This window comes from Amblyraja radiata, chromosome 1 (assembly GCF_010909765.2).
Source record: "Amblyraja radiata isolate CabotCenter1 chromosome 1, sAmbRad1.1.pri, whole genome shotgun sequence".
NCBI lineage: Eukaryota > Metazoa > Chordata > Chondrichthyes > Rajiformes > Rajidae > Amblyraja > Amblyraja radiata.
In genome coordinates, this window is record NC_045956.1 from 45587464 (window position 1) to 45611662 (window position 24199).

Here is a 24199-nt window from a genome sequence, read left to right on the forward strand (position 1 = left end):
TTACCCTAGGAGAGCCCAACAAAGTCTTTGGAATTATTCTTCAAAATGATTTTACGTTTTGTTCAGGTAGCATTTATATGAATGTGTTTTCAAAAATGGTTCAAGATGCTCTTTCTTTGCATTTGCCTATCTGAGAGGAAACAACTTCTGTATAAATTCAATATCTGTGGCAGCTTTATACAAACTACAGGAAACATACATAAACAGAGCACTGCGATGGAAAGTTACAGCATTTATAATTTTAAGATGCCCCAAACAATATTAAAGTGGAAACAAAATGTTGCATGGGATATTCTTGCACATATTCAGAAAATTATAGTCGCCCCATTACTATTTACCCTTTACAGGAAGGATGGAGATGCCTTGGAGAGTGCAAAAGAGGTTTACCAGAATGCTGTCTAGATTAGAGGGTATTAGCTACAAGGAGAAGTTGGACAAACTTGGATTGCTTTCTCTGAACATCCGAGGCTGGGGAGACCTGATAGAAGCAGATAAATTATGAGAGGCAATATATAGGGTAGACAATCAGAACCTTGCCCCCAGAGTGGAAATGCCAGGGACTTGAGGGCATAGCTTTAAGGTGAGAGGAGCAAAGTTCAAAGTTTATAGGTTCCTTGAAGGTCGAGTCACAGGTAGATAAGGAAGTCAAAAAGGCTTTTGGCACATTGGCCTTCCTCAGTCTGAGTATTGAGTATAGACTTTGGGAGGTCACGTTGCAATTGTATAAGACGTTGGTGAGACCAGATTTGGAGTATTGTGTTCAGTTCTGGGCACCATGTTATAGGAAAGATATTGTCAAGCTTGAAAGTGTTCAGAGAAGATTTAAAAGGGTGTTGCCAGGACTAGGGGGTTTAAGCTATAGGGAGGAGATGTTGAGTCTTGGTTCTTGGTTTCTTGGTCCTCCAAAATATTCCAAATGGAATTTAAACTGGAGGTGGTACCTCATGGTGGTACCCCATCTCGCCCCTCCCCCACACCTCTCTCCCCCTCCCCTCCCTCCTCCCCCTCTCCTCAACCTTCTCCCTCTCCTCACCCTTCTCCCTCTCCTCCCCCCACCCCCATCCCTCTCTCCCCCACCCCCCTTCCCTCTCTCCCTCCGCCCCCTTCCCTCTCTCCCTCTTCCACCTCTCCCCTCCCTCCCCACTCTCTCCCCCCACCCCTCTCCCCCTCCCTCCACGCTCTTCCCCCTCCCTCCCCTACCCCATCTCGAGTCAGCTGGGTTTCTCTTCCTTGGAGCACAGGAGGATGAGGGGTGGATCTTATAGAGGTGTATAAAATCATGAGAGGAATAAATCGGCCTTTAAGAGGTATTCAGATATGCACATCGGTATGCATGGAATGGAGGGATATAGATCACAATTATTTTAACTTGGCATCATGTTTGGATATTGTGGGCAGAAGGACCTGTTCCTGTGCTGTCTTGTTTTATGTTTTACAATCATGCCATCACAGCATTCAATTGTTCACAGCATTATTAACTCATTACCTCAAATAACCGATCTAATACATTGCAAATATAAATCTCTCAATAACCTCACCATTTTTATAATTTTGAATTATGTTACTGTATTCAAATGGAATATGTACATTGTCTACAGTTCTACTTATTTTTCTAAATCACTGGGGTTGATCATGTAAATTACAAACTTAAGCATTATCACCAAGCACAACACTTAAAGCAAGAGTTTACTATTGGAATCTGTTGGAATCCTGGATAAAACATCTGTTCAACAGGAACTAACTGGTCACATGGATGAATTGGAATTAATGGCCCATTTCTGTGCTGTATGACTATAAGACAGGAATATCAAAACCATTGTGTTTGGTTGCAATATTCTGCTTTCATCAATTCTCTCCTTGCGTGTCTTTGCTCTGCCTTCGTTAAATCTTTTATGTTGTACTCTGCATCTTTCACACCACCAAGTAGTGATATTGATTCTTAATTTATTATTCTCCCTTATAATTAATGATTCTACATTCCACAACACAGATCATAATAGTCACATTAAAAATACAGATCAACTTCTAGTTCTGCAGTGAACCCTCAAACTCACTTCACCTCCAGAACCAAATTAAAAATTGAATTTTGGTGCCTCAAATCAATAGCCTTTTTGCAGAGACATTATCCTCTGCAATCAGGATCACTATTATTTTTTAAATAAATCCCTGGTACGATTTTAGCCAGATGTCAACCGGGCCAAGGTGACCAGTAGAGAGGCATCATTGGAACAGATTGTATGTATAAAAAGAGGCAGATGCACGGAGCTATTGATTTTAAAGCAATTAATAGGAAGCTCAAAATGCAAACAAACGAGTTGCTTTCTGCTCTAGTTAAGCATCAACTCTGGAATATCTGCAGTATACTCTTTGTTTGGGAAATCTGTCCTTTAAAAGAAGAAAAGTAGCCTCTTTGAAATCAGTAAGAAGAAATGGATATTCACAAGGTATCCACTGCATAATACAACCTCAATATAACATTGTTTTTTGTTTTTTTATGTGGCTAGTGATGGGATCCTGTTGGAGGTGGTGGAAATTTCGGAGAATTGTGAGGCCCTCACTAGTGTCTCCTCGGTACCCCGCAACTCCGCCCTTGTTGCCCCCTCCCCCTGGTCACGACAGAGACAGAGTCCCCCTAGTCCTCACCTTCCACCCCATCAGCTGTCGTATACAACACATAATCCTCCAAAATTTCCGCCACCTCCAACGGGATCCCACCACTCGCCACATTTTCCCATCTCCACCCCTTTCCGCCTTCCAGAGACCGTTCCCTCCACAACTCCCTGGTTAACTCATCCCTTCCCACCCAAACCACCTCTTCCCCAATTACCTTCCCCTGCAATCGCAGAAGATGCAACACCTGTCGCTATACCTGCGATATATGCAATTTTCCCTCCGAATATTTTATGTCTGAGGATAATCAATTTTGAAGCTTAGGTAAGTTGAACTGCACAATTGCCAACCTAACCAAGTACAAAAACATAAATAGAAACAAAAAACAAGTCCACAGTAATGCAAGAGGCTGGCCATGGTGGTCCACTTTCGAGGAAGGGTTAGGGTTGTGTAGGTTGTTTCAAAAACGTGATAGCTGTAGGAAAGTAACTGTTCCTGAAAGAGTTAATGGGGTACTTCAGGCTTCTGTACCTGTTTAGACCTCTTGCCAGATGGTAGCAGTGAGAAGAGGGCTGGGCCCAGATGCTGGGAATCCTTAATGATAGATACCACCTTCTTGAGGCAGCACCTCATGTAGATGCTTTCAATGCAAAAGAGGCCTGTGCCTGTATCTGCCCAGGCCGAGTCCATCAATCTCTGCAGCCTCTTGGATTCCCATGCTTTGAAATTGTCATACTAGGACATGAGGCAACCAGTCAGATTATTTCTACAATATTTTGTGTACAAGTTTGTTAGAGCTTTCAGTGGCATGCTGAATCTCTTTAAACCACTAAGTAAAGGCTCTGGTGCTTCTTTTATGTGGTTGCTTTTATGTGCTGGGCCCAGAACAGGTCATCAAAGATGTCACCGCCTAGGAATTTGAAGCTACTAACTCTCTCCACCACCAACCCAGCAACAAAAACAGACTTCTGGTTTCCCAACTTCCCCTTCTGAAATCAACTATCAATTTCTTGGTCTCATTGATGTTGGGCGGAAGGTTGTGGTTGCGACACCATTGAAGCAGGTTTTCCATCTCTCTCCTGTGCACCACCAGTGATTCCACCAACCACAGTGGTGTAGTCAGCAAATTTATAGATAGAATTGGAGCTGTGTTTAACCATGCAATCTTCAGGTGCACCTGTGTTTATGGCCAATGAGGAGGAGATATTGCTACCGATCTACACGGAGGTTTGCGATAAGGAAGTCAACGATCCAGTTGCAAAGGCAGGTACATAGGCCCAGATCTTGGTGATGAGCTGATGGGAAGTTGGTGTTGGATGCCGACCTGTAGTTTATGAACAGCAGCCTGACATATATGTTTCTATTATCCCAATGGTCTAGAGTAGAGTGGAGAGCCATTGAAATAACATCTGCATTGGTAATTAGCAAATTGAAGCCCATCCAGGTCATCTTTGAGGCAGGAGTCGCTTCATACCAAAACTAACCTCTCAATGCACTTCATTATGATGGAAGGTAGACAAAAAATGCTGGAGAAACTCCGCGGGTGAGGCAGCATCTATACTGGTGAAACACAGTGGGTGAGGCCTGGAGAAACTCAGCGGGTAAGACTGGAGAGTGGGCACAACGTGCCTAGATTCCTGACTATCATATTTGATCTATTCTTAGAACTATTGCCATTTCACTATTTGCTATCAAATACAATCATGGCAAATGGGATTTACCAGATCTGCACTTAATATCTCACTGATAATCAGGACAGTGTACAAGTACTTGGTTGAGAACATAACCAGAAAAGGTTAGAGCCAAGTCATGCAGCACAAAAACAAGCACTCTCTCAATGCTGTGTGTGTCCTTGGGCAAGACACTTCACCCACCTTTGCCTGTGTGTGTGGATGTAATTATGTGAAGCACTTTGGGGTCAATGCAAGTTGACTAAAAATGTGCTATATAAATAAAGACATTTAATTTAATTTTATACTAACCATCAAGTATCAAGTCTATACTAACCATCAAGTATCAAGTTCCAGTAATCCTTTTCTAAACCCATATTTTTCTATATAAAATCCCATCAAGTCCCCCTAACCTCTACCACTTGCATACACGCTAGGCAAATTGCAGTGGCTCTTTAGCCTGCCACAAATCTTTGGGATATGGGAGAATTTGAGAGTTGTACTGCATGACCAGGTCCTTCAGCTCACTATGATTTGTTGACCATCAAGCAAGCAATTAGTTAGCAATCATGTTGTGCCAAGCCCCTTGGGCAACAGTGACCATAATATGGTGGAATTCTGCATTAAGATGGAGAGTGACACGGTTAATTCAGAACGTGAATTAGGTCCTGAACTTAAAGAATGGTAACTTTGATAGTATGAGATGGGAATTGACTAAGACAGACTGGCAAATGATACTTAAAGGGTTGATGGCGGAGATGCAAAGGCAAAGATTTAAAGATCCTTAAAGATATGGGGAGAAAGCAGGAACGGGGTACTGATTCTGGGTGATCAGCCATGATCATATTGAATGGCCTTCTTCTGCACCCATTTTCTATGTTTCTATGCAGCTACATATCACACACAAATCCCATTTTTATTCTCACCATCTCCCCCAAATATCACCATTCACCCAAGTGCAATTTAAAGAAGACACTTAATCAATAAGCTCTTGTCTCATTGGAACATTAAGTTGAAACCAAAGAATCCAGAAGAAACACGATGTGTAATTAAGTATGAAACCTATGTGGCCACAAGAGAAACATGCAAACTCCACATAGGCAGCACGAAGTGGGACTCAACTTGAGCCACAGGAGGCAGGAGGGAACAGCTCTGCCTATTGTGCTAGGCGTTGATTCAATCAAAAACCTCATCAAGAACTTATTATGGTCCTGATTGCCCATTATTTAGCCAGTCATATTGATTAATTCCACTGATTTGGAGTTTGCTGGATCCAAGACTTGTTAAGTTATGAATGTATAATTTCATTATTCACATCAATTTGTTTTAAAAGATTGTAAGATGCGATTTCTGATGTATAGCGGAAAGATCCACAGAAACACAGATGCAGTTAGTTGCAGGCAGATGTGCAGGATTGTACACACAGCAACATGAAGCACCTTGACAGTCTCCTTGCAAATTGCTGAACTGTCAGGTTGAAGTTGCTCAAATCTTGGGTAAAATTGTTCATGTCATTGTTGTATTGTTGTTATAGACTCTGAATGGCCATGAGCAGAACCTAATGCCAGGCATCTGCTGCTTGCCATACAGCTCTTCGAGGTCTCTATCGCAATGAAATACTGTATTTCAAGAACTTCTCCCTTCAATAATACTGTACCATACAAGCAAATGTACTAATCGTGTTATTACTCATGCTTTTGGCAATGAAAATATTTGCTATGACTGTGATTGCTGCCCCGTGGTCCCAAGAATAGATGTATACTAATGGTAAGCATGGGTTGAAAATTTCATGTTCATGACAATCTCTGGTCTGTCAAGATAGCACAACTGAAGAGGGGAACCCTTCCAAAGCATGTGGCCTTATTCTCTTCTATTGCTCTCTTCTCCTGTCAAAGATGCAGCAGGTATAGCTGCAGACAAGGGTAAAGCATGAAATCCTGTTAACTAAATCATGGAAGGCATCCTAATTGGTGCACACAACAGAATCTCACATTGAAAAGGCCAACAGTAGTCTTGACTGTGGTTATCAGTGTATGGATAGTCTTTTTCAGAGGCAGAGCCAGGAATGAAAAGCCAAGGAATGAGGAAGCACTTATTCCTCAAAACCCACATGTCAGAACAGTGGTGTCCTTGTAAAATTTAAAGGTTGCCAAATAATGAAGATATCACATGCTCCCAGGATATCTGACAATAGTCAGGAGGAAATTACTCTAATGGAAGTCTTTTAGATTGGAGTTCTGAAAGTCAGCTTAAAGCACTAATCAGCAGAGTGTTTTATTATCTACACTTTGGTGAAGCTGTGGTCATTTGTGGACTGAATTTCATCTGCACTGAAGGAAAAGCATAGGAATCCTATTTCTTTGAAATAACAATTTCCCTATGGTGAGCAGCAAATTTCAAGATATAGAACTGATTAGTGATGGCTGCCTCAAATCATCCTAAAACAAGAAAGTTAAACAAGAAATAAAAATAGACAAAAAGCTGGAGTAACTCAGCAGGACAAGCATTATCTTTGGAGAGAAGGAATGGGTGACATTTCGGGTCGAGACCCTTCTTCAGACCCAAAACTTCACTCATTCCTTCTCTCCAAAGATGCTGCCTGTCCCAGTGAGTTATTCCAGCTTTTTGTGTCAATCTTCAGTTTAAACCAGCATCTGCAGTTCCTTCCTACACAAGTTAAATATAACAATGACTTTAATCTCAAATGACAAAGCATCAAGATACAGGCACGAGATCAGAGTGCAATTGACAAATCTTTGTGAAGACTGTTTTAATGACAATTAACCATTGCTCCAAAGAGGAATCGAGAAAGGAGAGTAGATCTTCTGCAAAACCGAGCACTTCTATGTCTCCTCTATCTTAGGCCCTCAATCCTGCCGCTGACATGTAAACTGAAGCTCCATATCATCCAACATAATCAATAATAACACCAATCTATCATCTGAATAGATAGTGCAATAATATTCATGTCAAGAGTTGCAAAAAAAATGTTACCAAAGTATTTTAAAATCACTAAGGGCATTATTAAGTTTATCAAAAAACATCCAAACATACAGTGCATACAGTCCGAGCACGACGCGAGGAGGGCTCTGACACGGGTGAACACGAGAAAAGCTGCAGGCCCCGATGGCATCTCGGGGCGAGTACTCAAGTCCTGTGCTACGCAGTTAGCTCCAGTGCTCACTACATTATTCAACCTCTCCCTGGACAAGTCCGTGGTCCCTGCCTGCTTCAAAAAATCTATCATTGTACCGGTACCTAAAAATGCCTCCCCAGCCTGTCTGAATGACATGGGCCCTTACCTCGGTAGTCATGAAATGCTTTGAGAGGCTGGTGAAGAAACACATCTGCGCCTTCCTCCCTCGGAACATGGACCCGTTGCAATTCGCATATCGTCCGAACAGACCCACGGACGATGCGGTCTCCCAGGTCTTGCACACCGCTCTCTCCCATCTGGACAGCCAGAAGGGGGGCTACGTGAGGATGCTGTTCATAGACTACAGTTCAGCCTTCAACACGATAGTCCCCACCAGACTGGCCGGGAAGCTAATGGAATTGGGGCTCAACACCTCCCTGTGTGCCTGGGTCCTGGACTTTCTCACCGCCAGGCCCCAGGTAGTAAAGATGGGAGGGAATACATCGAAGTCCCTCACCCTGAGCACAGGATCGCCCCAGGGTTGCGTCCTCAGCCCCCTATTGTACTCCCTGTACACACATGACTGTGTGGCTAGGTTCAGCTCCAACTCAATAATTAAGTTTGCTGATGACACTGTGGTGGTTGCCCTGATCTCAGACAGCGATGAGAAGGCCTACCGGGAGGAGGTGGCTGAACTAGCACTCTGGTGCCAGGATAACAGCCTCCTCTTGAACATCAAAAAAACGAAGGAGCTGATCATGGACTTTAGGAGGGCACATCATCCGAGGACGTACACTCCATTGAGGATAAATGGGGATCCTGTGGATAGGGTGAACTGTTTTAAATATCTGGGAGTCCACATCTCCGAGGATATGACATGGGCATCACACGCCTCAGCACTCGTGAGTAAGGCAAGGCAGCGCCTTTACCACCTCAGGCAATTGAGGAAATTCAGAGTGTCTCCGAGGATCCTCCAGTGCTTCTACGCAGCGGCGGTGGAAAGCATCTTGTCCGGGAACATTACCATCTGGTTTGGGAATTGCTCTGCCAAGGACAAGAAGGCTCTGCAGAGAGTAGTGCGTTCGGCCGAACGCACTATGGGAACTTCACTTGCCCCTCTGCAGGAACTATACATCAGGAGGTGCAACTCCAGAGCCAACAATATCATGAGAGACCCCTTCCACCCCTGCAACGGACTGTTCCAGCTGCTACGGTCAGGCAAACGCCTCCGTTGCCATGCGGTGAGAACAGAGAGGTTGAGAAGGAGTTTCTTCCCAGAGGCCATTCGGACTGTAAACGCCTATCTCACCAGGGACTAACTTTACTGAACGTTTTTCCTTCCATTATTTATTATGTAAAGGTATATGTGTGTTATGATTGTGTTTATAGTTTGTTTGGTTGTTTGTCTTTTTGCACAAAAGTCCGCGAGCATTGCCACTTTCATTTCACTGCACATCTCGTATGTGTATGTGACAAATAAACTTGACTTGACTTGACTTGATTTACGGCTTGAGCCATTGTGAGTCCCAATCCTGATCATAGGTCTTTTGTAAATTGGATTTTTCTTCAGTAATTGCTGACGTTTTATACTATTTACTTCTACACTGGAGCTACATGAGATATATTAACAAATGACGTAACATTTGCTATAAAACTGTAGCTCAATTGATATTGAAATTTTGAATGTTCTGTCAGGATTCTTATTGAATGCATGAGTTAGCAATCCATTGTCATCTATTAATTTTACTGTGGTAATCTTGTTTATACTTCATTCTAATTCACAGGATATTTAATAGAAACCTATGCTGTCTTTCAAAATGTTCCCTTAAATTTGTGCTTTGCTTTTGATACTTTTCGTGAAAGAATGCATCATCATTCTGCCTTAAAATTACAAACTATTAATACTTACATCCTATGAATAAAGACCACTGCTGCTGAACACTGTCATAATATTCTGCAGAAAGATTCCGATTCCTAACATATCAGCCAAAGACACCAAAGTCATGCTGTGGCCATCTAACATCTGAGACTGTGATGTCCCACACGATGCATGTTTTATGACCACTTTTCTACATTAGAACCAACATATGCTCCACATCATTTCCCGAGCTACATATATTGGAGGACAGTGCGCATCTAATGAAGTTGGACATCGAGAAGTGTGTTTGTTATGCTTTTCGGTCCCATGCTTTTTAAACTTTACGAGCCACATGCAGCTTGCAAGCCAGGCTTTATAATCCCAGTATAAACACCTAAAGTGTTTAAATAAAAGTATTAGCTCAGTATGACATTTTATGGTCAATACAAGCAGTTTTTAAATTGAGTAACAATTGCTAATGTGTTGGTAGACAAAAGTGCTGGAGAAGCTCAGCGGGTGCAGCAGCATCTATGGAGCAAAGGAAATAGGCAACGTTTCGGGCCGAAACCCGCTAAAGTGTTGTGTAGAATATGAAAATTGTGACCAAAGTGAGAGTTTCCTTTTAAATAATAGGATGGCAGACCAGACCCAAATTATGGATGCCGAAGCTGGCCAATGACCAAAGTGTTTCAACTTCTCCAAAATTGCTTGAAACCAACGTTGTACAAAGAATATCATTTGTTGTGCAACTGCCTCTGAAAAATTATCAATGGGGTGAACTAAATTCATGAAGTGACACAAAATCTGGACCGATGCATGAACCCAAAAAATATTAACATATTTAACTCCAGAATTAATTGAACTTTATTTAAATACTGCAGCAGAAATAGTGCAGGATGTCAAGATTGAGGATTCAAATCTACCATTTGGGTGCATTACAACTTTCTGGGCTTAATATTGAATTGTACAACTTTGGGTAACTTAATTTATCTATCTACATCAGACATACATTTGAGATATCGGCTCAGTCTACTTGTTTCACCCATCCCCCCCCAAGTTCGTTTGTTCTACTCTCTCATGCTCTCACTTACTCAGACTAGATAGCTTTGCTGACAGCTTATTCCCATGGTCACCGTAGTTTTACCCTTTCAGAGGCATTCCTACTATCCCACCATCCCTGCAGCGTAACATTCTTTTATCTCCTTTGGAGTCCTGATGAAAGGTCTTTGACCCCGAAATGTTACTTTTCCCCACAGATGCAGCCTGACTTACTGAGTATTTTAGATTTCCAGCAACTGCAGTTTTTGTTGATTTTCACTTAGTTATTTCACAAACTGGATGGCCTAACCTGAAACTTGGTTGGATGGAAGCAAGAATATAATAAGTAAACATTAAAAAAAAGTTCAATCTAACCCAACAAGCAAATATGTGAGTGAAACAAAGAAGTACAGATGCTGGTTTACAAAAAAAAGACACAAAGTGCTGGAATAACTTTGCGGGTCAGGCAGCATCTCTGGAGAACATGGATAGGTGACATTTCGGGTAAACCCAAAACGTCAACTGTCCATGTTCTCCGGAGATGCTACCTGACCGGCTGAGTTATTCCAGCTCATTAAAACTTAAAAAAACATATATTGGATGTATTTTTAACCATGTGAGAAATATGACAAAGGAATTGTTACAAATTATCTGCATTTTTATACATGCCTTATTTATAAAAAGTAGCCAAAATAATCACGTATTTTGATCTATCACGTCCATGACAAGAATTTATAAAGTGAGATAGTGGTTTAATTGGTGCAAGTTTCAGAATATAGAATAAATACCAATTTCTAAATGCTCACAATCAAGATACCTTCTCAATACACAACAACGTGATCTCATCTCATAAGTAACAAATAATGAAACATTTCATCTCATTAAAAAAATGGATTAATACAATTCTTTTCATGTCTTCTAAATGAACCAAAATACTTAACAACCAACCCAAAAATATCACCCATTCATGTTCTGCTTGACCACTCAATTACTCCAGCATTTTGTGTCTATTTTTTGTAAGCCAGCACTTGCAATTCCTTGCGACTATATTTGAAGCGCATCGTAGATGCTGGTCAATTTATGCACGAGGGAAATATTACTCAAAAATTGTTGTTTTATTGGCACTGGCTAATGTTTAGCCAAGATATTGGTAAAACCTCCTCATTTTGAACAGTGCTTTACGATTGTTTACACTATCCGAGAAGGAAGACATGGTTAAATTACATCTCACCTGATACAATAAAAACATTCCCTCGGTATTGCAATTATTTGTCAAAATAGATTCATTGCTTGCTTCTGTTTTTTGAATTAATAATGTTGTACCTTGGATTTTTTTTTTAAATGACAGAAAGTACAGCATATCCTTTGGGGATGACAATTATGATCAAAATCTGAAAATTCTTTAAGCAGACAAAACTACTCCATAATTAACAATACATAGCACAATGTCCACTTCTTGTAATTTCTACATTAGCCATATCCAGCCATTTGATTAAGTATTTACAATAATCAGTTCCCTGGGTCCATCCACAAGTTTGCAGACTGTTGTGGGCCAGATCATAAACATTGACTAGACAGAGTACAGGAAGAAGATAAGAGAACTTCGTAACATGGTGACAGGACAATAATCTCTCCCTCAATGTCAGCAAGATGAAGTTTGAAGTTTTGCAAGTTGGGGAGACATTGTATGTTAGCTAGGCCGTTATAGAGGAGTAAAAAAGGTATATTAGCTGTAAGGAGAAGGCCTATAAAGTTATCAGAAAAGTACAACGTGTGAAGATTGGGAGCTGTTATAATTACATAAAGAGGAAATGATTAAATGATAAGTGGGGGAAAATTTGGCTCCCTTACAGATAGAGGATAGAGAATTGAGAATTGGAAAATGGCAGAGGAATTAAACAAGTAGGGAGAGGCTAAATAGATTGTGACTTTGGATAAAGTGAACATGGATAAGTATCCTTTAATGTCATTCAGACATTTTGGTCTGAACGAAATTTCGTGCCTTGCAGTCATACATAGAATAAAATAACAAAAACACACGATCAACACAAATTTAACATCCACCACAGTGAGTCCACCAGGCACCTCCTCACTGTGATGGAAGGCAAAAGTTTTAAAGTCCTTGTCTCTTCCTTCCTTGTTCTCCCTCTGCGCTGAGGCGATCCAGGCTTCCGATGTTGTGACCCCACCGGGTGATGGTAAGTAAGTTAGTCCGGCGGCTGAATCCGAGCTCCGCGAATGGGCCGGTTCAAACTCCGCGACCCGGTGCGGTCGAAGCTGCCGCCCTCCAGTCCAGCGGACGAAGCTGTTGTTGCAGGAGCTCCGGAAAAACAGGTCACCAACCTGTGACCTGCGAGCTCCCGAAGATGTCATCCACTGGGCCTGCGGCCGAGCCTCCGAAGTCGGGACGCCGCCGCCGGAACGCCGCCACAGCCTCGAAGTCGGGTCTCCATCGCCGCCACAGCCCCGAAGTTGGGTCACCGCCACAACATCCCCGAAGTCGGGTCACCGCCGCCACAGCCCCGAAGTCGGGCCACCGCCGCCGGAACACCGCCTCAGCCCTGAAGTCGGGTAGCTGCCGCCGGAACGCCGCCACAGCCCCGAAGTCGGGTCGCCGTCACCAGAACGCTTTATTATTCAATAAAGTGAATGCTCAGTTTTTTCCACAGGGGATTCGAAAACGAGAGAGCATAGGCTCAAGGTGAGGGGGAAAATATTTAAGAAAGACCTCAGGGCAACTTTTTCACTCAAAGAGTGGTCTGTGTTTGGGACAGGCTGCCTTAGGAAGACATAGAAACAATACAACGATAACCTTCAAAAGTAATTTAGCCCAATATACAGGGCTCTCACTTAACTTTTTTTTCCTGTTGCCAGCCAGGCAACCTAGGCAGCTATTTAGATTGCCAATTGACAGTTTACGTGTCATTTAACACGGCTTGCATGACGCGTGCGATAATGTGCTCGGACGAAGTGCGTAGTTACCAGTCAGAATTATGCTCAATGAAGCATTCACATATTATTTCTACTTCAAATAATGTCACAAACTAAACATATTCACCAATCAAGACATGATAATAGACCACAATGACATGCAGCAAAATTAAATTTAATGGACAATGAACAAGGGAAATTCATTAAAATGGAGAGAAGGAATGGGTGACGTTTCAGGTCGAGACCCATCTTCAGACTAGTTAGGGATAAGGGAAACTAGAGATATAGACGATGATGTAGAGAGATAAAGAACAATGAATGAAGGATATGCAAAAAAGTTACAATGATAACGGAAACAAGCCATTGTTTGCTGTTTGTTGGGTGAAAACGAGAAGCTGATTCGACTTGGGTTGGGGGGGGGGAAGAGAAAGAGAGAGAGAGAGAGAGAGAGAGAGAGAGAGAGAGAGAGAGAGAGAGAGAGAGAGAGAGATAGAGAGAGAGAGAGAGAGAGAGAGAGAGAGAGAGGAAGGAAGGAAATGCTGGGGTTACCTGAAGTTAGAGAAATCAATATTCATACCACTGGGCGGTAAGCTGCCCAAGCGAAATATGAGATGCTGTTCCTCCAATTTGCCTTTTGCCTCTGACAATGGAGGAGACGAAGGACGGAAAGGTCTGTGTGGGAATGGGAAGGAGAATATAAGTGTCTAGCAACTGGGAGACCAGGTAGGTTCAGGCAGACTGAGCGAAGGTGTTCAGCGAAATGATCGCCCAGACTACGTTTGGTCTTGACGATGTATCAGATCGTCCTGCAGCCATGTCTCTGTAATTGAATTGAATTGAATTGAATACATTTTATTAGCCAAGTATGTATACATACAAGGTATTTGCCTTGGTGCTTTGCTTGCAAGTAACAACACAATTTGCAGTAGCCAATTAAAAATAAAACATTATAATTTAAACTTATGAAGAATGAAATAAAATACCAGAGCAAAAGGAGCCTACAGACTTTTGGCTGTTTAGTAGTGCTACTGCTTGTGGAAAAAAGCTGTTTTTATGTCTTGCTGTGGCGGCTTTGACAGTCTGGAGTCACCTTCCAGAGGGAGGGTTTCGAAGGGTTTCGGCCCGAAACGTTGCCCATTTCCTTCGCTCCATAGATGCTGCTGCACCCACTGAGTTTCTCCAGCATTTTTGTGTACCTTCGATTTTCCAGCATCTGCAGTTCTTTCTTAAACACCTTCCAGAGGGATGTGCTTCAAAGAGTGTGGCCAGGCTGAGAGGGGTCAGAGATGATCTTACCCGCTCGCTTCCTGGCCCTTGCAGTGTACAGTTCTTCAATGGGGGGAAGGTTGCAGCCAACAACCTTCTTGGCTGATCGAACGATGCGCTGCAGCCTCCGGATGTCGTGCTTGGTGGCTGAGCCAAACCACACCATGATGGAGCAGGTGAGGACAGACTCTATGATGGCAGTATAAAACTGAACCATCATTGCCTGTGGCAGATTGTGTTTTCTCAACTGCCGCAGGAAGTACGTCCTTTGTTGGGCCTTTTTGACTAAGTAGTTTAGGTGGATGATTGCAACCTTCACGTGGTCCGCCCTCTTTCGACTAATGTAATCAACTCGACATGCACAAACAGAAGATCAAATAGAACAAGTTGTCCAACAGCTTTAGGCTGTGCACGCCACACGAAAGAAGAAGACTATGTAGTCGATGGTGGCCTCCCATTGAAGGTCCCTGGAGATGATGGTTCCAAGGAACTTAAGTGACTCCACAGATGTGACCAGGATGCCAGCTGTGTCACTTCCTGTCTGTAATCCCCACAATGTCATATCTACCAATCTCCAACTGAGCCTCAAGCTCATCCACTTTACTTCTTATACAGCGTAGGTTCACCAGCTTAATTCCCGCCATCCCGGGAATTAACCTGGTGAACCTACGCTACACTCCTTCAATAGCAAGAATGACCTCCTCAAATTAAGAGACCAAAACTGCACACAATACTCTAAGTGTGGTCTCACCAGGGCCCTGTCCAACTGCAGTAGGACATCCTTGCTCCCTGTTGTATAAGGACACAGAGGTCTTGTTGCACCTCCCCTTTTCCTAAACTGACACCAATCAGATAATAATCTGCCTTCTTGATCTTGCCACTAAAGTGGATAACCTCACATTTATCCACATTATACTGCATCTCCCCACTCACCCAACCTATCCAAGTCACCCTGCAGCCTCATAACATCCTCCTCGCAGCTCACCCTGTCACCCACCTTTGTGTCATCCACAAACTTGGAGATGTTAATTCCTTTGTCTAAATCGTTAATAAATGTTGTAAATAACTGGGGACCCAGCACTGAGCCTTACGGCACCCCACCAGTCACTGCCTACCATTCTGAAAAGGACCCGTTAATGCTTACTCTTTGCTTCCTGGCTGCCAACCAGTTCTCTATCCATGTCAATATCCTACCCCCCCCCCCCCCCCCCTCCCCATACCATGTGCTCTAATTTTGTACACTAATCTCTTGTGTGGGACCGGTTCAAAGGCTTTTTGAAAGTCCAGATACACCACATCCCTTGTCCATTCTACTTGTTACATTCTCAAAAAAATCCAGAAGATTAGCCAAGCATGATTTCCCCTTTATAAAGCCATGCTGACTTTGACTGATCCTGTCACTGCTTTCCAAATGCTCTGCTGCTAGATCTTTAATAATTCCCATTACCAATGTCAGGCTAACTGGTTTATAAATTCCCTGTTTTCTCTCTCCCTCCTTTCTTGAAAAGTTGGGTTACATTAGCTACCCTCAAGTCCACAGGAACTGATCCAGAGTCTATAGAACTTTGCAAAATGATCACCAATGCGTCCATGATTTCTACGGCCACCTCCTTGAGTACCCTGGGATGCAGACCATCAGGTCCTGGGGATTTTTCTGCCTTCAGTCCTAAGTTTACCTGACACCATTTCCTGACTAATGTGGATTTCCCTCAGTTTCTCCCTCCCACTAGATCCTCAGGCCCCTAGTATTTCTGGGAGATTGTTTGTGTCCTTCTTAGTGAAGACAGAACCAAAGTACTCGTTTAACTGTTCTGCCATTTCCTTATTTCCCATTATAAATTCACCTGTTTCTGATTGTAAGGGACCTCCATTTGTCCACTAATCTTTTACTCATCACATATATAAAGAACCTTTTACAGTCAGATTTTATATTCCCCGCAAGCTTTCTTTCATGCTCTATTTTCCCCCTCTTAATTAACCCCTTTGTCCTCCTCTGTTGAATTCTATATTTCTGCCAGTCCTCCAGTTTGCTGCTTCCTCTGGCCAATTTATATGCCTCTTCCTTGGATTTAACACTATCCCTAATTTCCTTCGTTAGCCACGGTTGAACCGCCTTCCCTGTTTTATTTTTATGCCTGACAGGGATGAACAATTGTTGCAATTTATCCATGCAATCTTTAAATCTTGTCCATTGTATATCCATTATTCTTTATCTACATCATCGTCTATATCTCGTTTCCCTTATCCCTAACTAGTCTGAAGAAGGGTCTCGACCCAGAACGTCACCCATTCCTTCTCTCCAGAGTTGCTGAGTTACTCCAGCTTTTGTGTCTACCTTCGGTTTAAATCAGCATCTGCAGTTCCTTCCTACACAAATTCATAAAAATTATGCTTCTGAGAACGAGAAATCATTCATTGCAGGAGTTAGCAAAATATATCTCAGAGCGAAATGGGCAGGAGGCAGGGAACAAGGGCAGGTGCGGTGGTAAGTAATATAGTTTAACATTGATAAAGGTGAATGATGAAATATCCAAAAAGGTAGAACCAATATCAGGTAAGGGAATAAAATCTTGATGTGCCAAACCATCAAAGTGGTAGCATGCACAGTTAGCAGCAGATAGTCTAACAAAAGTTGCTTGCTTTGAGCCAAGTTTCAATAATGCCCCAAATCACTGTAACCATGGTACGTTACATTAATTTTAATGTTTCCCATGCAGCAAATGTCAGACAGTTAAAAAAAAAAAACTTTGTAATCATCAATGCATTTAAAAAACCACTATAAATGTAAATCTTCAAAAATGTTATTATTTGTAAGGCAACATGTCTTTTTTTTAATTTTTATTTATTAAAAGTGTACAAAAATATAACCAACGGCATATGACATAATAGTTATTGTACAGCTTCAATTTTGACTTTTAGCTATAGTTAAGAGAAAAGAGAGAAAAAGCAAGAGAGAAAAAGTGGAATGTGCAAGGATAGAACCCCTAGACTACCAACATGGTGTAGCCAAAGAGTGAGTAAGTAAAGGAAATAAGGAAAGAATAGAGAAATAAAAAGACAAAGGAAGGAAAAAAAAATGTGATGATATACCTGCCTCGCATCCCTCCCCACCCATCACCTAACCCGTAATTAGATTTAACTCCAAAATTGTGTTGTACCATACTATCCTTGTAATAAATCAATGAATGGTGTCCATGTCTTTGAAAAATGCTCTGGTTTTTCTGCTAAGACAAGTCTAATATTTTCAAGATGTAGCATCTCACACATGTTTGTAATCCACAAGAGATGGGACAGATGTATGTTTCCAAAATTTGAGTATTGTTTTTTAGCTGTTATCAGGCCATAATTAAGGAAACATCTTTGAAATAATGATAGCTCAGAGTAGGCTTCTGACGTACCTAGAATAATCAATTCCGTATCGGGGTCCAATTTTGTTTTTAGTGTTTTTGAGAAAATTTCAAAAATTCCTCTCCAAAAATTATGTAACTTTATGCAAGAGGCGAAGGAATGTGTTATAGTTGCTTCCTGAAGGAGACATTTATCACAAATAGGAGATACATTTGGATCTTATTCAGTTTAGACTTTGAATAGTAGAGTCTGTGCAGTATTTTAAATTGAATTAACGAATGTCTAACGTTAATCGAACAATTGTGTATATATAAACGGTTTTCTTCCCATCTGTCTTTTAGAATTTTTAGGCCAATTTCCTCTTCCCAGGCTCTTCTAATTACTTCTGACGATGGGATTTCTATATTTAAAAGGGTGTTATACAAATATGATGTTAACTTATTCATACATTCGTCTAGTATATCTGGCAGCAAAGTTTGGTAGTCTTGGGTATGTGTTTTCAGATAATCTCAAATTTGCAAGTATCTGAAATATTGATTACCTTTCAGGTGATATTTCGACTGTAATTCTTGAAATGAGAGAAGAGTTCCCATCTCATAAAGATCTCCGAATTTTTTGATTCCTAATCTTTCCCAATAAGTAAATGTTTTGTCTATAATAGATGGCTTGAACAAAGGGTTATTGGCAATTGGTGAAAGAAGAGATACTTTTCTTAGTTTAAAGGTTGATTTCACTTCTCCAGATTCGTAAAGTACAGGCAACATTTGTCATGTATGCAGACACAAGGAATTGCAGATGTTGGAATCTTGAGCAAAACACCAAGTGCTGGAGGAAGTTAGCAGGTCAGGCACCGTCTGTGGAAGGTATGGACAGACCACATTTTAGGTTGGGACCAAGTCTGAAGAAGGGTCCAATCCAAAACATTGTCTGCTCATTCTTTCTATAGATGCTGCCCGTCCCGCTGAGTTCCTCCAGCACTTTGGGTTTTTTTTAAGCTAAATTTAATTCACACATTACTTGCAAAGTGACAATTTTTAACTATATATCTGGTGGCATCTCATAATTCCGAATTACCGGAAGTGGCGGCGCTGCCTTGCAGCTGCGGCTCGCCTGCAGTCCGTTTGTCTTTTCTGTTTTTTTGTTTTCTTTTGTTCCGTTTTTACAGTTTATTTCGGTTTATTTAGTTGTGTATGTGTGGGGGGGTGGGTGTAACATGTTTTTTGACTCTTCCTTCGGGGGGGTGCGACCTTTCCTGCCGTATCCCCCGTCTCCGTGTCTGTCTGCGCTGAGGCCTATCTCGGAGCTGGCGGCCTCCAACTGCGACCGACCTCGAGGCTGCGGAGGCAGAGCCAGGACTTACCAACGCGAGGCTGGCCGACTTCGGGGCTGTGGTTGCGGTGTGACCCAACTTCCGACCCGACTTTGGAGCCTTGGAGGTTCGGCCGCGGGCCAGTGTACGACATCATCGGGAGCTCGAGTTCTGTTTTCCGGAGCTCCCGCAACTACAGCTGCGTCCGCTGGACTGGAGGGCGGCAGCTTCGACCGCCTCGGGCCGCGGAGTTTGAACCGGCCCGTTTGCGGAGCATGGATTCAGCCGCGGGACTTACCTACCATCACCCGGCGGGGTCACAACATCGGAGGCTTGGATTGCCTCAGCGCAGAGGGAGAGCAAGGAGGGAAGAGATAATGACTTTGGGACTTTAAACTGTGTTGAGTGTTATTTATTCTATGTTATGACTGCAGGCTAAACCATTTCGTTGCACTGAAAAGTGCAATGACAATAAATTGAATCAAATCAAATCAAATCAAATAACATCTTTAATTTTCCTTGTTCAAAAAAAAATAATTCTAATAAGCCCATTTTACAAGACCATGTTTTTTCCAGTTTCTTTGTCACTTTGCCTACCTAGTTTTTGTTTTATAGAATACATTATCGAGGTTATTTTTTACCTACTTAATTATCTGTTCCTTCCCATCACATTCAGGCTTATATCCCCCCCCCCCCCCCCCCCCAGCCTAGCATTAATCCCTTCCTGATTTAACTCATGTCTGTTCACATTAGCGCGCACCCCATCATTCATCCCGTTCTCTCAGTAAAAAAGTATAAAGTCTGGATGTAGAAAAGAAACATCGAAAATGGACAGCCTAAAGTAAAAATCGTAATGATATTCAATAATTTTGTTATTAAATAACAATATGCACGGTCGTTTGCTTCCCGTAATTGCTTTGAAATTATAAAACATATTTGAAAAGCTGATCAAAGTAACAATTCTGTTGAGGATGGGCTAATATTCTCCAATCAAACCTGAAAAGTGTTTTCTTGAATTGGTAATAAAACTGAAATAAAACTCACCATCCTGTCCGCCTATGTTATTTATATTTTGAAAAACATTTTGGTAAACTAAAATTCACTATCAAAAATCAATGTAAATACAAACGGCAATTGTTTATTTTTGTTCAGTAAGGCAGCAACATAATTATGCAACGTAACAAATGGCATTTTTCTAAATTAAAAAAAGGTTTATACCTTATTGTATACCACTAGTTCAACAATGTCTATCTTTGGTTTAAACCAGCATCTGCAGTTCCTTCCTACTCATAAGTTAAAGGAGCAGAATTAGGCCATTCAGCCCTTCAAGTCTACTCTGCCATTCAATCATGGCTGACCTATCTTTTTCCTCTCTACCCCATTCTCCTGCCTTCGCCCTATAGCCCGACACTCGTACTAACCAAGAATCTATCAATCTCTGCCTTTGCTGTATACAAACAGCTCATTTGATCCAAACACTTAACTTCTATGAAATTTACAGAAACTAACTTGAAAAATGTTCTGATAAAGAGATTGTCTATGAAGATCTATCACTAACTCACCCTTATATATAAATATTTATTTCATAATACCGCACAAATATTGATCTTCTCACAGAAATAATTGCACTCCTTGAAGCTTGATAACAAAGTAAACTAAAGTGAGCAAAGTGGAAATGATTTTTGCAACCTCCATCAGTAATCCAAGTGTGAAGCTTCAAAGAAGCTTCAAATGTACGGAATATGGTCGATGTCATGTGAAATGACCAGCAAAATAAACCGAGTAAACAATCTCTTACAATTCAGCAACCGGAGTTTATGAAAAGATATATATACCTAAACTATCGCCATTCATGTTATATTAATAAATTATCCAAAAATTTATATGAATAGTTCTGGGATATGCTCTGCAAGATTACTGGCAACTCCCACATATTTCAATAGACAATAGACAGTAGACAATAGTTGCAGGAGTAGGCCATTCGGCCCTTCGAGCCAGCACCGCCATTCAATGTGATCATTGCTGATCATCCCCAATCAGTACCTCGTTCCTGCCTTCTCCCCATATCCCCTGACTCCGCTATCTTTAAGAGCCCTATCTAGCTCTCTCTTGAAAGTATCCAGAGAACCAGCCTCCACCGCTCTCTGAGGCAGAGAATTCCACAGACTCACAACTCTCTGTGTGCAAGGCTGATGAGAATACAACGCTTTACACAGAAATGTTCTTTGGACAACTAAATAGCAAAAACAAAACTAACAAAGTGCAAGCTAAAATAAATTCTACCATATAGTTAAAATTCGATACTTGTACAGTGACTTCTTGATACATCAAACAGTTACCAGCCAAAACTTGGGAACCTTCCACTATTTTTTGTTCATGAAAGTCATAACATTTCAGGATAACATAAAGCAACTAAATCATGAACAAAATCATCCTTGGAAAACCATGTGTAATATTTCACATAGTGGATTATTTACAAATGTAAAATTCCTCAAATTGAGTTTATACGCTGATGAACACATTTTATTTCAATAAAAATAAAAACATCATATTCTCTCCTAGTAGCTGTTGTCAGCCCTCTGCCAGTTAAGGGCTTTCCATTGGACATGATTATGTTATAATGTACATTGATGTTAAAGGAGACGTTATCACAGCGAAACAGATGTCACCATCATTGCTTCGACAAACGTAGCTGCAATTTAGCTACAAGCCTTCAATCACTCACCAGCTAGTGGTTTTGCATAGTTTCCGTAATTCCACTAAACACGCCCAGATCCCAGTATGATTAGTGATAAAACGTGCAAAAAATAAAACAAACTTTCCTTTCAAATCTTGAAAATAGCACATATAACTAGAGTTAACATGAGCAATCTATGCGATTTACGCTTTTGGACTAAACATCAATAATTTATTGACTCACATTTTTGGTTATCATTTATCTATCAAACCATAATGGCATGATTTTATTTTTTGAAATCTAAGTTAGAGGAAGACTGGTCTGAAAAAATCTAAAGAATTTAATAAACTGTACGAGCTTGTGAATTGATGTGAAAGTTAAATCATGTTTTATTTAAGAATCCTGATATAACAATAAAATTAATCTGGAGGCTCCCAGGATTACAGTGTGAAAATAAACATGGATCCTGATCTGCATTAAATAGGATTTATGGAGGCTTAGAAAAAATTACAATATAACCACAGCTAGAGTACTTTTAACCTGAATTACAAAATTGCACAATTAGGATGAGGCACTTTTAAAACTGGGATGTGAAAATAATGTGTAAAAAGGAACTGCAGATGCTGGTTTAAGCCAAAGATAGACACAAAAAGCTGGAGTAACTCAGCAGGACAGGCAGCATTTCGACTGATGCTGAGTTACTCCAGCTTTTTGTGTCTATGTCAAAATAATGACCCCTTCATGTAGGTATGTTGCAAAGCCTACCTGAAGCATCGTTGAAAATCTGTCGCTGCAAGTGTGCGCGATTTTGGCGCCGTTTAGAGGGGGCGGGTTTAAAACGCGATTTTCTCTAGGCTGTTCCAATCGAAAATGTTCAGCCTAGTTAATTATTAACGAAAAATCGCTGGAAGACCCCGTCGCAAAAGCTATTATTAGGTTTAAAGGCCTTGAATAATAGTTATAGTAGTTTAAAAATCAATCTCTAAACCCGCGACCGCCAGCAACCGCAAGGTCTCATAAAGCAAATAGCAGAAGTTAGGTTGTATATTTTTACATTAAAAAGGGCTTCTAAAGATCCCTTTATACAAAGTTTAATATTGCGAGTAGCTCATTTTGGGCCCATTATATCGCGCAGTATTTTTCTGGGCATTTGGGGCATAAATCTACCGCAATGTGAACGTTCTAAACCAGCGCGTTCCACAGGGACCCACTGGAAAGCTGATTTAAATGGGCATTTATTTACAACAATTAAACACTAAATTCCTTCCATTTGGCCTATAAATTAATGTAAATGAGATTTAAAAATCATGTTTTATTGTGAATTATTTGTGAATATTATTTGGACATTTAGGCTATTTAAAAATGTTAATCATTTATTAAGAAATGGATAGATGTTTAGATCTAGTAATTGAAGTCTGAAATTAGCTACAATTAGGTAACTAACTAATTATATGCTTTAATTTCAGGTCATCCAAGTAAGATTATTTTATATTTGTTTCAGAATGCTTCAATCTATGATAACTGAAAATTTCATTCAGTTCTCTTAATTTTTAAGAAAGTTATGGGCTTTTGACTGTTCACGATCACAGCTTTTTTGTTATGTCCATAGAAAATCAATAGGGAACAAGATGCTCATTTCCCAGTATGAAAATGGCCATAACATTTTAAATACTTGAGATATGAAAGTGAATTAGGTGTCAAATTAAACTTATTTTTATGCTTTATCTGATGGGATAAATTACAGACTTGATTTTTTAAATCTCAAAATTTTGTAACATTGCTACTTCATGAATAAATATAACCAACATTTCACTGTAATAAATCATAATTAGAACATCCTCAATACAGAATGGATTCAAAATCTCAAGTCTGAATTCTATATAACTTAAGATAACATATTAAGATAACAAAATCTCACTGTTTTTCAGAATGACAGCAACGCATTCAGCCAACTCTGCAAGTTAATCCAAACCCCCAAACTCATCGCTTCATTCAGACTCGATGTACATTTCTTACCCAATCGCTAAGTAGGATAAATAAATCCATTTCCCCCTTCACCGTTAACCTTAAACTGGATTTATGTGAACAAATTTGCCATACAAGTGACAAATCAAAATTAAAATGAGAACTGGAATTTAATGTAATCAACAGGAAAATATAATGGGTGTGGTGTTTGAATTAAAAAGTTATATAATGCAATTTATTAAATACAGTTAAAAATCCACGAGATCGCCACAAATGCGCACAAATTAATGCACCAAAAATATGCAACCCGTTTTTGAACTTGACCTTTAGCTCAACTTGTACTACAAACTATGAACGAAGCGATTTCGAAGAATTAATTCATTCAGCTCTT

General features: G+C 40.8%; 1 protein-coding gene across 4 annotated transcripts in view; it reads right to left on the reverse strand.

The window, feature by feature from the left end:
* Positions 1-24199, reverse strand: part of kiaa0232 (KIAA0232 ortholog) — a 114256-nt gene that overhangs the window by 87462 nt on the left and 2595 nt on the right. The gene's annotated exons all lie outside the window — the stretch shown is intronic.